Source organism: Zea mays, chromosome 6 (assembly GCF_902167145.1).
Source record: "Zea mays cultivar B73 chromosome 6, Zm-B73-REFERENCE-NAM-5.0, whole genome shotgun sequence".
NCBI classification, from domain to species: domain Eukaryota; kingdom Viridiplantae; phylum Streptophyta; class Magnoliopsida; order Poales; family Poaceae; genus Zea; species Zea mays.
The window spans coordinates 81,256,101-81,270,945 of record NC_050101.1 but is presented as its reverse complement, the minus strand read 5'-3'; the positions used below and the strand labels follow the sequence as shown (position 1 = coordinate 81,270,945).

The 14,845-nt window shown below is 46.5% G+C and overlaps 1 non-coding gene across 1 annotated transcript; it reads right to left on the bottom strand.

Moving 5' to 3' along the window:
- Positions 1-7,195: 7,195 nt before the first annotated feature.
- TRNAG-GCC (transfer RNA glycine (anticodon GCC)) lies at positions 7,196-7,266 on the bottom strand. The gene has a single exon. It is a non-coding gene; the product is annotated as a tRNA-Gly (tRNA).
- Positions 7,267-14,845: the final 7,579 nt, after the last annotated feature.

Here is a 14,845-nt window from a genome sequence, read left to right as displayed (position 1 = left end):
ACTGGCGGTGTTGTCAAGAATTTTTTCAGCGCATCTAAAGCTTCTTGTGCTTCTGAAGTCCATTGGAATTTGTCTACCTTCTTGAGCAACTTATAGAATGGTAAGCCTTTTTCTCCCAGCCTTGATATGAATCTGCTCAGAGCTGCCATACATTCAGTAAGTCTTTGTACTTTCTTCTGTGATCGTGGTGCTTCCATCCTCATGATAGCCTCGATCTTTTCTGGATTAGCTTCAATTCCCCGGTGGCTGACAATGAACCCGAGCAACTTTCCTGCTGGTACTCCGAAGACACATTTTTCGGGATTAAGCTTCCATCGGTATCGCCGTAGACTGTTGAAGACCAGCTGTAAATCTTCAATGAAATTTTCTTAATTCTCTGTCTTAATCACCACATCATCCACGTAAGCTTCCTCACGCTTGCCCCAGTGGTCGGCTAAGCATGTCTGAATAGCCCTCTGATAAGTCATTCCAGCGTTTTTAGGCCAAACGACATGGAGGTATAGCAGAAGGCTCCGAACGGGGTGATGAATGCTGTTTTTTCCTCGTCTTCTTTTGCCAAGCTAATCTGATGATACCCGGAGTAGCAATCCAAGAAAGACAACACAGAACATCTGGCGGTTGAGTCCACCACCTGGTCTATTCTAGGGAGTCCGAAGGGATCCTTCGGACAATGTTTGTTGAGATCTGTATAGTCGACGCACATGCACCAATCCACTTTATTCTTTTTGAGTACAAGAACAGGATTAGCTAACCACTCAGGATGTAACACCTCTCTAATGAACCCTGCCGCGACCAAGCGAGCCAGCTCAGCACGAATGACTTCTCTCTTGTCGGGCGTGAAGCGACGTAATTTTTGTCGGATCAGCCTCGCCTGGGGGTAGCCCTTCAATTTGTGCTCGGCCAGTTCTCTCGGGACTCCCAGCATATCCGCAGATTGCAATGCGAATACGTCTCAGTTATCTTGCAAAAACTGGACGAGCGCGTCTTCCTATTTGTCATCCAGACTGGAACTGATGATAGCAGTTTTGCGCTCGTCAGCTAACCCAAGATTGATTCTCTTGGTTTCTTCAGTCGGCCGTATAGAGGTCACAACTTGAGCTTCATTCGTGGGTATCACGAGATCTTCTTCAGGCTTTGAGTTCACCTGCGCAGAAGAAGTCACCGATGGTTTGGTAGTGAGGGCCGCCTGAATGGCCACTCGGAAACATTCTGCGGCGCCTTGGAAGTCAGCGCGCATAGTTATGATTCCTTGTGGTCCTGACATCTTCAATGTCATGTTTGTGTAATGCGGAATGGCCATGAACTTCGCCAATCCAGGCCTCCCGATGATGGCGTTGTATCCGCAGTCGAAGTTCGCCACCTCGAACCTCAGGAACTCGGTTCTGTAGTTTTCCGGAGTTCCGAAGGTGACCGACATGTAGATGTGGCCCAGCAGATATTCTCCTTCAGTCGGCACGATGCCGAAGAAGGGGTTGTCTGACTCGTGGAGCTCTTTGAGGTGAACTCCCAAGCCTTGGAGCGTTCGGGGGAAGGTGACGTTGATGCTGCTTCCCCCGTCCACTAATACCTTTTTTACCCTGCTCTCTCGGATCACCGGATCGACGAGGAGCGGGTACTTGCTTGGTGGTCGAAGTTGAGCCACTGATCTACTCGGGTGAAGGTGATTGGGTGTTCAGACCATCGGTACGGGGCGGGAGGACCGGTGGTCGCCACCAGTATCTGACGATCGTTGAGCTTTTGTTGTCTCTTGCTTTCTTGCGACCCGTGTCCACCGAAGATGACGTTGACTTCTCTGTCAACGCGCGGGAAGGCTCCATCTCCTCCCTCCTCCTATTGCTGGGGTTGTCGCAGTTCTCCTGGTCCTCCTCGCGGCGGGGGAGGAGGTAGTGGTTGGAAGGGTCGGCCGTTCCCCACGGAGTGCTTGAAGTCTCTGCAGTTCCGGAGGGTGTGGCGCATGTCCTTGTGGTACGGGCATTGGGCGTCAAGGATGTCATCCAGTGTGCGTTTGCCTCTGCGAGGTCCTCCTCGAGCGCGAGAGGCGGGCGATCCGGCAGCGTGGACCTCTTCACGAGGCCTCTTCTCCCAGTGTTTGTCGGGTTGCTGGTTCGTGTCACGTCGTGGTGCTGTCGGTGCAGGCTTTGCTCCTCCAATGAGGTCTAGAGCTCGTTCATCGGTGGTGATGTAGAGGTCGGCTTCCCGGAATAGCTGCTCCGAAGTGGTCGGTGCCTTTTGTAGTATGGCTCGGACGAAGGCCGAGTCGTTGGATCCCTGGTAGAAGTCCTCGATCACTGCTGCTTCTGCGACCTCGGGGATACGATTTCTCATGGTCTGGAATCTTTTGAGGTACGACTGGAGAGTTTCGTCCCCCCGGCGCTTGATGGATTTGAGGTCCCATGGTTGCGCCGGTTTGTCGGAGAGAGATTGGAAGTTGGCGATGAAGCGCCGACTAAAGTCGCTCCAGTCGTCGATGCAGTGTCGGGGTAGGTGTCGCAGCCATTGTAGCGCGTCTTGCCCAAGGACGATAGGCAAGTACGCGGTCATCATGTCCTCGGTTGCCCCAGCGGCTCAGGCAGCAGTGGTGTAGACGGCCAGCCAGCCTCCCGGATCCTGCTTAAATTCATATTTGACGACGTTGGAGACCTTGAAGTTAGGGGGCCATTGAATGGCCCTGAGGCGTGGAGTAAGCGCCGATACTCCACAGTTGTCTTCTTGTCGTCGGTGATGATGTCTTTCCTAGGGAGGGGAGTGATTGTCGTGGTGCCTCGACCGTCCCCGGGTGGTGCCACCAGTTGAAGCCGTGGCCGACTCGGTCCTGGTGGCCTGACTCCATGCTGGGATGTCGTGATCCCGGTCGTACTCTTCCCGGCAACGGATCTCGTTCTCGTGTCATCATTCGCGCGAAGCGTTGATGGAGCTCCGTGCGTCCCGCCGACTGTTGATGGCGTGTCGTTGATCGTTCGGTGGATGAGCGAGGGGTAGAAGGTGGTTGGCTGCTTGAGTGAACAGCCGCCGATAGCCCTCGGCGTCGGGAGTCCGGGGGAGAACATCAGCTATCCGAGCCAACACTCCACCGACTTCACTCGGCGTGTTCATGGCTCGGGCGAAGTCAGGGTTCAGGTTGCGTCCGAAGAGTGGATTTTCCCGACGTTGCCTCGTTTCCTGCTCGGCCTGTTCTTGAGCCTGCCGACGGTCACGTCGTCGAGAGTTCCTTCTTTCTCTGAGGCCCCGTTCTTCTGGAGTTTCTCCCACTTCTGAGACCTCGTCTCGTGACACAGGCTGCGCCGGATCCCGTTCTCCGGCTTCATGATGTTGCCAAATATTTCGGCGTCGGTTCCTCCACCGGTGAGTTTCCCGCTGATGAGGTCCTTCTCCCGGTGCAGTCGGTTCGTCGTCGGAGATAGGATTCAATTCCACTCTTCCCCCAAAGAAGAGGATGTCGGGGTAGAATGGAGCAGCTGTCGTGACGATCCTCTTTCTGCCCTCCTTTGAGGATGGAGGCACAGAAAGAAGAGTTTGACGACCCTTGGCCTCATTTGCTTCTTTCCTCCTTGTGATCCGTGTCCATTCTTCCGTCGGAGAGGTGGAAAGCGGAGTTCTTCGGGTTGACGGACCCTCAGCTCCTGGCTTGCTGAAGGTGGTCTTTTCTCGGAGCACTGGAGGTTGCGCTTTTTCCTGCTTTGCTCCAATTCTCTCGGAGATCTTTGAGGAAGACTTTCTCTCCGGTGGATCCGCGATGCGATACAGAGTTCCCTCTTCATCTGCTACGGATGAAATAGTTCCGAAGCAGAACACGGACCCGGGGCGGAGGATGATCTTGTGTTGGAAGGTGACGACCATTGAGCTAGCTTGGATCGGTGACACACCCCCTACCTAGCGCGCCAACTGTCAGTGTTTTGGGTCCGACCACGCACCCGAGGTTGCCCCTCAACGTGCTTTTTGGAGTAGGACGGTGTTACCAACTGTAGCTCGATGGTTCGTGCTAGATGCACGAGAGACAATGGACAGTTGTGTACAGGTTCGGACCGCTTTGAGATGCGTAACACCCTACGTCCTGGCGCGAGTACTTTATGTGGTGGGTTACAAGGAGGTTCTCTAGTGTTGAGGACGTAGAGAACCGGGTGGACGGCTAAGTAGTGAGGTAGATCGTCTTGAAGGGGTGCCCCCTAGGCCTTATATACTCGACCGTGGGGCATTACATGTGGATATGATAATAACGGGTGCCTAAGTAATAGTGAACTGACTGAGTCTATCTTCCTTTAATTCAGCCGACCCATCCTCGCTCAGTTTCGATGTACGGGGCCCCTGCGCGGGAAGGTCGGGTCACTGTTGCGATCTCTGCTCAAATTCATCGGGCTGTCTGGGCTTGCGTAGATTCGGCCTTGTGTCAATCTGCTTTATTGGGCGTTCCTCCCCAGGCCCACGAAGGGATGACCTTGCGGATTATTGGGCCCATGGGCCCCTCGCAAGGTATCTTGTCCTTCTGGTGGACCCGGGGGATATCTGTCCCCCACATCATCCTCAACGTAGTTGTGGGCAAGCAACGAGTAGAGGTATGCGAGGAGCGCATCGGCATTGAGGTTGCAGGTGAGCCACTCGTAGGTAGGGGTCGGCGTACCTCGGGGAGTGGTGTGGGCGGCTCGATGGGGTCGTCCGATAGCAATGTGTTGGTGGCGGCGTGACACTGGCCGACGGTATGCGTCTCCCAGAACTTGTGGCGACGAGCAGTAGGGTTGCAGTTGACGGTCATGTGCTCTTGTACGCGTTGTGCCAATGCCTCGATGGAAATGTCATCCTCACTAGGCGGACTGGGGCCACTCAGGTCTGACCACCGAAAGCCTGCATGTGTGGGAGGGGAGCGGGTTGTTGAGGAGCATGTTGATGGACTATGGGACGCCGACGAGGATGTGTGTGGAGGTTGGGGAGTCAATGGAGGATGAGGCAGAGGCAACATAGGTGATATGGAGAGACAACCGCGACGCCATCGCGGTGGCCCGTGGTGACAGTGGGGTCGATCAATGGAGGTGAGGCATGGAGAGATTGAGATCTTGGAGGCGAGAGGCCAGGAGCTAGGTCAGGCGGATGCAGCATCTGTATATCCGAAATGAGAGAGGGTGGGGCGGACGCAGGTCGACGAAGGGGACGACGGGCGAGATTGTCACAACCGGGCGCGAATCAAATGTGTGCTAGGATCAAGTCTCACACATATGATGACTCATGGTATAGAAACGAATGTCACATCTTTACTATATAATAGAAGTTCTGTACAAAATAGTTAAATAAATACATCATACGAAGACAACGATCCAGCAACCATAGTTGACTGGGAGACGACAGCCTAGACCTCTCACGAACTCAACACGACATCCTTCACGCTCTCCATCTTGTGGTACCTGTCCTTGACTTGGGGGATGTGAGTACAACAAGAGTGAGCTCACATACGTTCATCACTCAACAAGTTGTGGGGAATAATGTGCATGAGCTCACTTACGGTGGGGCTCATGTGAAGTGTAAGGCTTACCAAAGAAGATGGTTGAAGCTGAGCATTGCTTGTAATGTTAATCAAAATTTTATTAGTAGTTACTAAGTATAAGTAGATACCAACCCAATTAAATAAGAGATCACAATTAATAATAACACCCACAATACAATGCGAATGACAGATTAAGTTTAGTTCCATAAATTAATCATGCGAGAGTCCTATGTCGCTCTTGACCGTGAGCACGGTTGATATACCAGTTTTACACTCTGCAGAGGTTGCACCCTTTACCCATAAGTCGTGTTACCCATTAGCCAAGGGATCGCGAGTTCCCATTCATCTCTGCCGTGGAGATAAGGGAGGATAGCACTACGAGGCCTTTACAAAGTTCCACTAGCTTCAGAAAACCCGCTATGGTTTTTGAGAAGGGCAATATATGAACCCCTCGTCCGAAAAACCATCGCATCATGATTGACCCGAGAACCTCTTTATATCGTAGCTCCTCTACCACACTTGCCCCTTTTGGGTAAGGTAGTCCTCCACTAGCTTTCCTAATTAGTCAGCCAAGGGCGTCCCATACCACCCTTGTGGTAGCACTGTTATCTCAAGTTAAGCTCCATGTTCCAATTAAAACAATGATATTGTCATGAACAACAATTAAAACAACAACGTAATTGGAACATGATCACAATTCAAATGTAACATTAATCCCAATACCAGGTAGAGCAATAGCAAGTCTATCCAATAGTTTATTTGTCTGCAAGGGGTAGGGTAAACAAAACTAGGGAAACCTATTAGGTCCCATCAAGTTAACCTGAGCATTTCATAGTGATTAACAAGAACATTATTAGGAAAAGAAAAGTGATCAAGGGCACAACTTGCCTTAGACTTAAGATTTCTAGGTACTTCACTAAGTTGGTCTTCGAGTTTCTCGTGACCTCGCTGCTACTCGTAGCAATACATACAAATAGACAATGAGTACATAAAAATAACATTACACCAAACATGAGATTCGGTTGTATAGGAATATTCTACGCGCTGCTACGGGGTCGTAAGTTTGAGAATTACTAAAATCAGAGTTACAGTTGAAGAGATATGGTTTTGAGAAGGTCTACGTGGTTAAACAATTAGTAATAGGTCCTAGATTGATTTTATAAATTATGTGAGATATACATTAAAGATTATCTTTAATATAAGTCACACCTTAGTTAGAGATCACCTTCTATTCAGATTATAATTATTAACATATTGCTTGGATTGGTTAGATTAATCTATTATACATAGGATAAATAAATACCTAATTACAAAAGTATGTGACATGATAAAAGTTAGTGTTATACTGTATAGGTAATATTATTATGACCCTAACGCAATTCGAATGGGTCAAATCAGAGTTAAAATGAATTACTTATGAATTTTCTAAATTTATTGAATTACTTTAGACTTTAAAAACAAATTTCTGATTATATTCTATAATTCCCAGCGAGTTCGGACAGCAGGCACCAAACCAAGAAACTTGTAGTACGGTGACTATAACCTTAAACATTCCTACTAGGCTACTAGGTATAGAGCTTAACATACGGGGAGAAGGATTCACTGACTCACTGTTGCACGCAGATAAACAGTCATTTCGTCCTTATGAGTGCGTGCTGCAAATGTAAATATATTCTATAATTCCCAGCGAGTTCGGACAGCAGGCAAAAAATATAAAAAAAAGAGTGCACCAGCCGGGAATCGAACCCGGGTCTGTACCGTGGCAGGGTACTATTCTACCACTAGACCACTGGTGCTTTGAATATTAAAATTTTACTTAGTCAATACAATTTCGGAAACGATCATAAGGCATGTGGTTAACATTTAAACCACACATGCGGCTGGAGGGAGTAGCAAGTCTCTAGAAAACCATGTGCACAGCACAGCAGTGCTTTGGCTCTCATCACCACACATAGAAATCCTACTAACTATTTAGTGCCGCCACCTCTCACTACAAAACGTTTCTAGATTCAAAGTTTCAATGGGTAAGTCTACTATATTACCTGTGACAAGTCTCAATGGGTACGTGTGTAGATTCTAGATGCAAAGTGCCGCCGCCTCTCACCGAAAAAAAATCAAAAATGAAGGAAACTTAGATATTCTATCGCCTATTTTTAATTGGCTTGCTACGACAACAACTTTCCGGTAGATAAATAATTCAAATAACGTTAGTGACTATACGTGAGACGAAATAACGGCGCGAGACGAAAAACGCAACACGCAAAACAGCACGGCAGCACGTGCACGGTACGCGCACAGCACGCGTACGGCGCACGGGCCGAGACTCCACACGAGAACTAATTAATAGGTAACATGATTAAACTAAACAATTATTTAATAAAGAATAATCCAGTTAAGATTAACTACGCTGATGTTGTTTTATAGGTGCGTAAATTAAAATCCTAGATTAGATTTAAAATAAAACGTCGTTCTATTAACCTCCGGTCAAACAAACATTTAAATAAATTAGATAAAATGTGCAACAACATAGAATATTACTTCTAACATGTAGACAATTTTAATATGAATCTAACACAACTTGAATGGAGTGAATCAGATTTAATACGCTAAAGTTATCGTGGTTTTAAATTGAACTAAATTACTGCGTATGGATTAAAAGAAACAGGGACTAAATCGCAAAATCTCCATCTTCTTCTCCTTCCTCTCACCATGGAAGGGGAGAAGGGGGAGGGGGTTGCGCGCACAGGAGGGGGTAGGGGGCCGACCGAGCGCACGCAGGGGGACAAGACGCTGTCGCGGGCCGCATCGGCCGCGGGAGGGGCGGGCTGAGCGCACGAACGCAGCGGTACCCTCGGATTCCGCCGACGACACATGGATCGAAAGTAATTGCTCGACAGAGTTGTCACCGGAGTTGGAACCGTCTCGAACTTCGGCGAGCAATTCCGGAAGTTTCGGATTGAATCTGAGGATGGGGTTTAGAATTTTGGAAAGGGTTCGACGAGAGGATTCCAGCCATATATATTGCTAGGGTTTGAAGATACTTTATTTTTCGTAAGTATCCTATTTTTAAAATTTAAAATCATTTTCAGAAAAAGGCTGAAATCGTTTTTAATATCCGAAAATATCTCAAAGGCTCCAAAAATATCTCGAAGACATGATTTGGCACCCTATGAACTCAAAAAACATATTTAAAACTTTTGAAAATGTTTTTAAGTACCTCAAATAAATAGATTCTGAATTTAGAAAAATAGAAAAATATTCAGAAAAATATGAAAGTTTACGGGAAACATCTACGAGACATATTGACATGATTCAAACACTTCTTACACTTGAAAACACTATGCAGTAGCATGAATGCAACAATCATGACACTTCTAGAGCTCATGCTAATATAGAACCAAAATAACTCTCTACTGTTTTCATAAAGGGAAAAAGAGTGAATAAAGGAAAGGGTAACACCCGAATTTTGAGTATAGAGCAAAGAAATTTTTATACCCTAAAATTCAGGGTGTTACAGATCTATCCCCCTTTAAAGAATCTCGCCCCTGATATTCAAGGCTCGCTAGCAAAGAGTTTAGGATACTTGGCTTTCAGATCATCTTCACGTTCCCAGGTTGCTTCTTCTTCAGATTGGTGACCTCATCTGACTTTGCACATTCTGATGGTATTCCTCCGGGTGAATCTGTCTGCTGTCTCCAGAATCTGCGTTGGTTTCTCCTCATATGTCAAGTCTTCTTGGACTTCTAGTCCTTCCACTAGCAATTGCTCCTCTAGTACTCGCAAGCACTTCTTCAGCTAAGACACATGGGACACATCATGCACTTCTGGCAGGTCTTCTAGTAAGCTGAGCTGATATGCCACTTCTTCACGCCTTGCTAGAATCTGGTACGACCCAATATATTGTGGAGCTAACTTGCTCTTGACCCTGAATCTTCTGACTCCTCTGATAGGTGACACTTTCAGATAGACATGATCTCCCACTTCGAAACTCAATTCTCTTCTTGTGTCACCATATCTGTGTTGCCTTGACTGCGCTATCTTCATATTTTCCCGAACCATCTTGATGTTTTCTTTTACTTCGAGCAAAACGTCTGGAACAAACATCTGCCTCTCTCTAGGTTGATCCTAGAGAAGTGGAGTTCTACAACTCCTTCCATACAGTTCCTGAAACGGTGACTTCTTCAAACTGGCCTGATGGCTGTTGTTATAAGAGAATTCTGCATCAGGCAACTTCTTATCCCAACCTGACTTATCTTGCAATGCACAAGCTCTCAATATGTCTTCCAGAATCTGGTTAGTTCTTTCAGTCTAACCATCAGTCTGTGGGTGATAAGCTGAATTGAACTTCAAATGCGTGCCCAAGGCTTCTTGTAGCTGCTATGAAAAATGAGAGGTGAACTGTGTTCCTCGATCTGACACTATCTTCTTCGGAACACCATGCAAACAAACAATTCGAGACTTGTATAACTCAGCTAGCGTTACTCGATTATACATTGTCTTCACTGGTATGAAATGGGCCACTTTTGTCAAGCGGTCCATAATCACCCAAATGGAATCGTAGCCGGCCCGGGTACGAGGTAGGCCAACTATGAATCCATTCTGATCTCCTCCCATTTCCACTGAGGAATCTGCAATGGCTACAAAAGTCCAGCTGGTTTGTGATGCTCTGCTTTAGTTCTCTGACAACTGTCACAAATGGCAACATGCTCTACAATCTCTCTTTTCATTCCGTACCACCAAAACCTCCTTTTCAGATCCTAATACATCTTCTCACTGCCGTGGTCTATGGAATATGCTGTCTCATGAGCTTCTTTGAGAATTAGTTCCCGAATAGACTTGATGTTGGGAACACACAGCCGGTCTTTGAACCATATCAAGCCTTCTGCATCTTCCTGGAAGTCTTTTCCTTTCCCTTCTGATATTAGCTGGCAGATCTCACTGATCTTTTCATCATCTTTCTGTCCTTCTCTGATATCCTGCTCTAGGGTGGGTTCCAGCTCAATTGTCACTCCCTGGGTACTGTTTAGAAATCTGAGGCTCAATCTGTCAAACTACTTGGCTAACTCATACGACATCTGAGAGCACCTAGAGGGGGGGTGAATAGGTGATCCTATAAAACTTAAAACTTAACACCACAAACTTGATTAAGAGTTAGAACAATGAAATCAAGTGAGTAGAGAGGAGAGCTCTTGTGAAGCACAATAGACACAATAAGGACAAGCACAAGAGACACGAGGATTTATCCCGTGGTTCGGCCAAGTACAAAACTTGCCTACTCCACGTTGTGGCGTCCCAACGGACGAGAGTTGCACTCAACTCCTCTCAAGTGATCCAATGATCAACTTGAATACCACGGTGTTCTTCTTTACTTTTCTCTTTCCCGTTTGCGAGGAATCTCCACAACTTGGAGTCTCTCGCCCTTACAATAAGAATCACAATAAAGCACTAGAGTAAGGGAGGTAAGCAACATACTCAAATCCACAACAAATACGCACACACAAGACCAAGACTTGAGCTCAAGACAATATCTCGAGGTTCTCACTAGAACGGAGCTCAAATCACTAAGAATGTCGAACAAGTGCGCAAGAATGAAGTGTGAGTGATCAACAATGCTCAAGGAATGCTTGATATCTTCTTCCATGCGCCTAGGGGTCCCTTTTATAGCCCCAAGGCAGCTAGGAGCCGTTGAGAGCATTTCAAGAAGGCAATTCTTGCCTTCTGTCGCCTGGCGCACCGGACAGTCCGGTGCACCACCGGACACTATCCGGTGCGGATTTCTTTCTTTCTTTGGCGAAGCCGACCGTTGGCGCTTTTGAGCCGTTGGCGCACCAGACACTGTCCGGTGCACACCGGACAGTCTGGTGCCCCTTCTGATCGTTGGCTCTTGCCACGCGTCGCGCGCGGATTATGCGGCCGACCGTTGGCCCGGCTGACTGTTGGCTCACCGGACAGTCCGGTGCACCACCGGACAGTCCGGTGCACCACCGGACAGTCCGGTGATTTATAGTCGTACGCCGTTAATTGCTTCCCGAGAGCAGCCAGTTGACAGACACCGGCCTGGCGCACCGGACACTGTCCGGTGCCCCACCGGACAGTCCGGTGCACCCAGACTAAGCTGTCTTTGGCTGAACAAAGCCATCTCTTTTCCAACTTGATTTCTCCTGTTTCCAGCACTTAGACACAATACATTAGTCTCCAAAATAATGTACTAAGTCTTAGAAACATACCTTTTCACTTGATTTGCACTTTGTCCATCACTTTGCCTAGATTAACATAAGTCCACTTGTGTTGGCACTCAATCACCAAAATACTTAGAAATGGCCCAAGGGCACATTTCCCTTTCAATCTCCCCCTTTTTGGTGTTTTATGCCAACACAATAAAAAGCAACTAAAGGAAGTGCAACATCAATACAAATTAGAACTCAAAATTGTTTTGATTCAAATTTGGCATATATGGATCATTCTTTGCCACCACTTGGTTTGTTTTTGCAAATCAAACTCAATTTCCTATCTCTAAGTCAAACACACTTGTTGAAACATAAAGAGAGATATTTCAAGAGAAATTGAACAAAGATTCAAAAACTCCCCCTTTTTCCCATAATCAAGCCTTCTCCCCACAAGAGACAAATGTTTTGACAATAAGAGACAAACAAGAGTATTTAGACAAACAAAAACACTAACTCTACTATTTTCAAAATTCTCAAGTGGTAGCTGATCCATTTCTTGCTTTGGCCTTATTTTCTCCCCCTTTGGCATCAAGCACCAAAATAGGATCAATTTTGGCCCTTTAACCCCATTGCCTCACCAAAATCTTCAACTAAGAGTAAAAAGGCAATAAGAGTACATAGATGAACTTGGAGTGAGTTACTCTCTCATCGGAGTGCAGTGGAAGTCTTGCATGGTCCAAGTCCACCTTTTCCCTTTCAAACCTCCTTTGAGACTAAATTAAGCAAACTCAAGCACATAGTTAGTCTCAAAGAGTCAAGTTGTAGCACATCTCCCCCTAAATATGTGCATCACTTGCAAATGGACTTGTGAGGTCCGGGGAGTGCTTGTACAACTTGAGCACCATAAACAACAAAATGCATTAAGGAACATGATCAAGGCATAACACACATGTATGCTATAAATCAATCCAGGTTCCACGAATCTAAGACATTTAGCTCACTACGCAGCTTGCAAAAGGTCGACTCATCTAAAGGCTTGGTAAAGATATCGACTAGCTGGTTCTCGGTGCTAACATGAAACACTTCGATATCTCCCTTTTGCTGGTGGTCTCTCAAAAAGTGATGCCGGATGTCTATGTGCTTTGTGCGGCTGTGTTCAACAGGATTATCCGCCATGCGGATAGCACTCTCATTGTCACATAGGAGTGGGACTTTGCTCAGATTGTAGCCAAAGTCCCTGAGGGTTTGCCTCATCCAAAGTAGTTGCGCGCAACACTGTCCTGCGGCAACATACTCGGCCTCAGCGGTGGATAGGGCAACAGAAGTTTGTTTCTTAGAGCTCCATGACACCAGTGACCTTCCTAAGAATTGGCACGTCCCCGATGTACTCTTCCTATCGACCTTACATCCAGCATAGTCGGAGTCTGAATATCTAATCAAGTCAAAGGTAGATCCCTTTGGATACCAGATCCCGAAGCAAGGCGTAGCAACTAAATATCTAAGAATTCGCTTCACGGCCACTAAGTGAAACTCCCTTGGATCGGATTGAAATCTAGCACACATGCATACGCTAATCATAATATCCGGTCTACTAGCACATAAATAAAGTAAGGACCCTATCATAGACCGGTATGCCTTTTGATCAACGGACTTACCTCCTTTGTTGAGGTCGGTGTGTCCGTCGGTTCCCATTGGAGTCTTTGCGGGCTTGGCGTCCTTCATCCCAAACCGCTTGATCAAGTCTTGCGTGTACTTCATTTGGGAGATGAAGGTTCCATCCTTGAGTTGCTTCACTTGGAACCCAAGGAAATAGCTTAACTCGCCCATCATCGACATCTCAAACTTTTGAGTCATCACCCTGCTAAACACTTCACAAGACTTTTGGTTAGAACCAAATATTATGTCATCGACATAAATTTTGTTAGAAATATACCCTAGAGATAATCATAGAGATGAGCATATTTCTTTGTATCCATGATATATATATATATATATATATATATATATATATATATATATATATATATATATATATATATATATATTGCTTAATTGAATATCCATGGAAGGCACCTTGTATTGATTAGCAATTATGTGAATTGTTTGTGAGATTATTTACTTATATGGTTATTCTAAATGATGTCCCTAGTCAGAGTCGATGACTAGCACATGTATTAGTTGATGACTACATTTCACAAGTCATGAACATGGAGATGTTAAACTAATAATGTGGGCGCATGTATGACATGAGGCTGGACCGACCCAACATGAGATATTGTAATATAGTTCTCCTTTTGCAACATGAATACTGTATCCTTAGACCTGAGATTGTCGCATGTTCTCAAGATGTGAATTGACTTACTTAGGGACTATCAAACACTATTCCTTAACTGGGTAGTTATAAAGGTAGTTTTGGGTTTGTCAGGAAGCATGCTGTGAGGCATGGTCAGTCAAGATGGAATTTGTCCCTCTCTTTGTGAGAGAGATATCTCTGGGCCCCTCGAGTGATTGGATCAAGAAATGCATGGTCGTGCTAGGGTTAAGAGTTAACCATTGAAAGGATTCCAATTCACAGTATCGAGAAAGAGAGGTTAGCTTAGAGCCAGACCAAATATCGTGAGACAAAGGGAACAACATGTACGTAATGTTGCAATGGTTCGTCTGATATGATCTTTACGTGCGCATAGGAGTTGACATGTCTTGCTAGAGGCCGCTGTCAATTATTGGGCCAAGTAAGAGTACTCGGGCTATGTCTATTTGTACATGAACCTATAGGGTCACACACTTAAGGGGAAGGAAGCCTAACTCGGATTAGATCCGAAATTAGACTGGGCTTTAGGGTTACTGATGGGCCTCGGTGTCTGAAGCCCACCATAACGCCTATATAATGAGGGGCGGGGGCGCGGTTAGGCTTAACCTAATTCGCCACTAGAAAACGAGTAGTCGCTCGCCTCTCGCCCTCGCCAAGCCGCCGTCGCGAACCTAGCAGTTCGGTACGCGACGCTTCCTCCCTGTACGTGTGGATACCTCGGAGGTGCTGCATCTGGAGCACTAGGACAAACCGTGTGAGGACGTGAAGGACGCCGACGACTGCACGACACTGCTCGACGCGTTCGTCTACATCGAGACGTCTTCCGCTGCTCTGCGCGTCTAGTGGTAATTCCATGACCTATAACCGCAGTAGTTCTTGGTTTTATGGGGTTGAAAA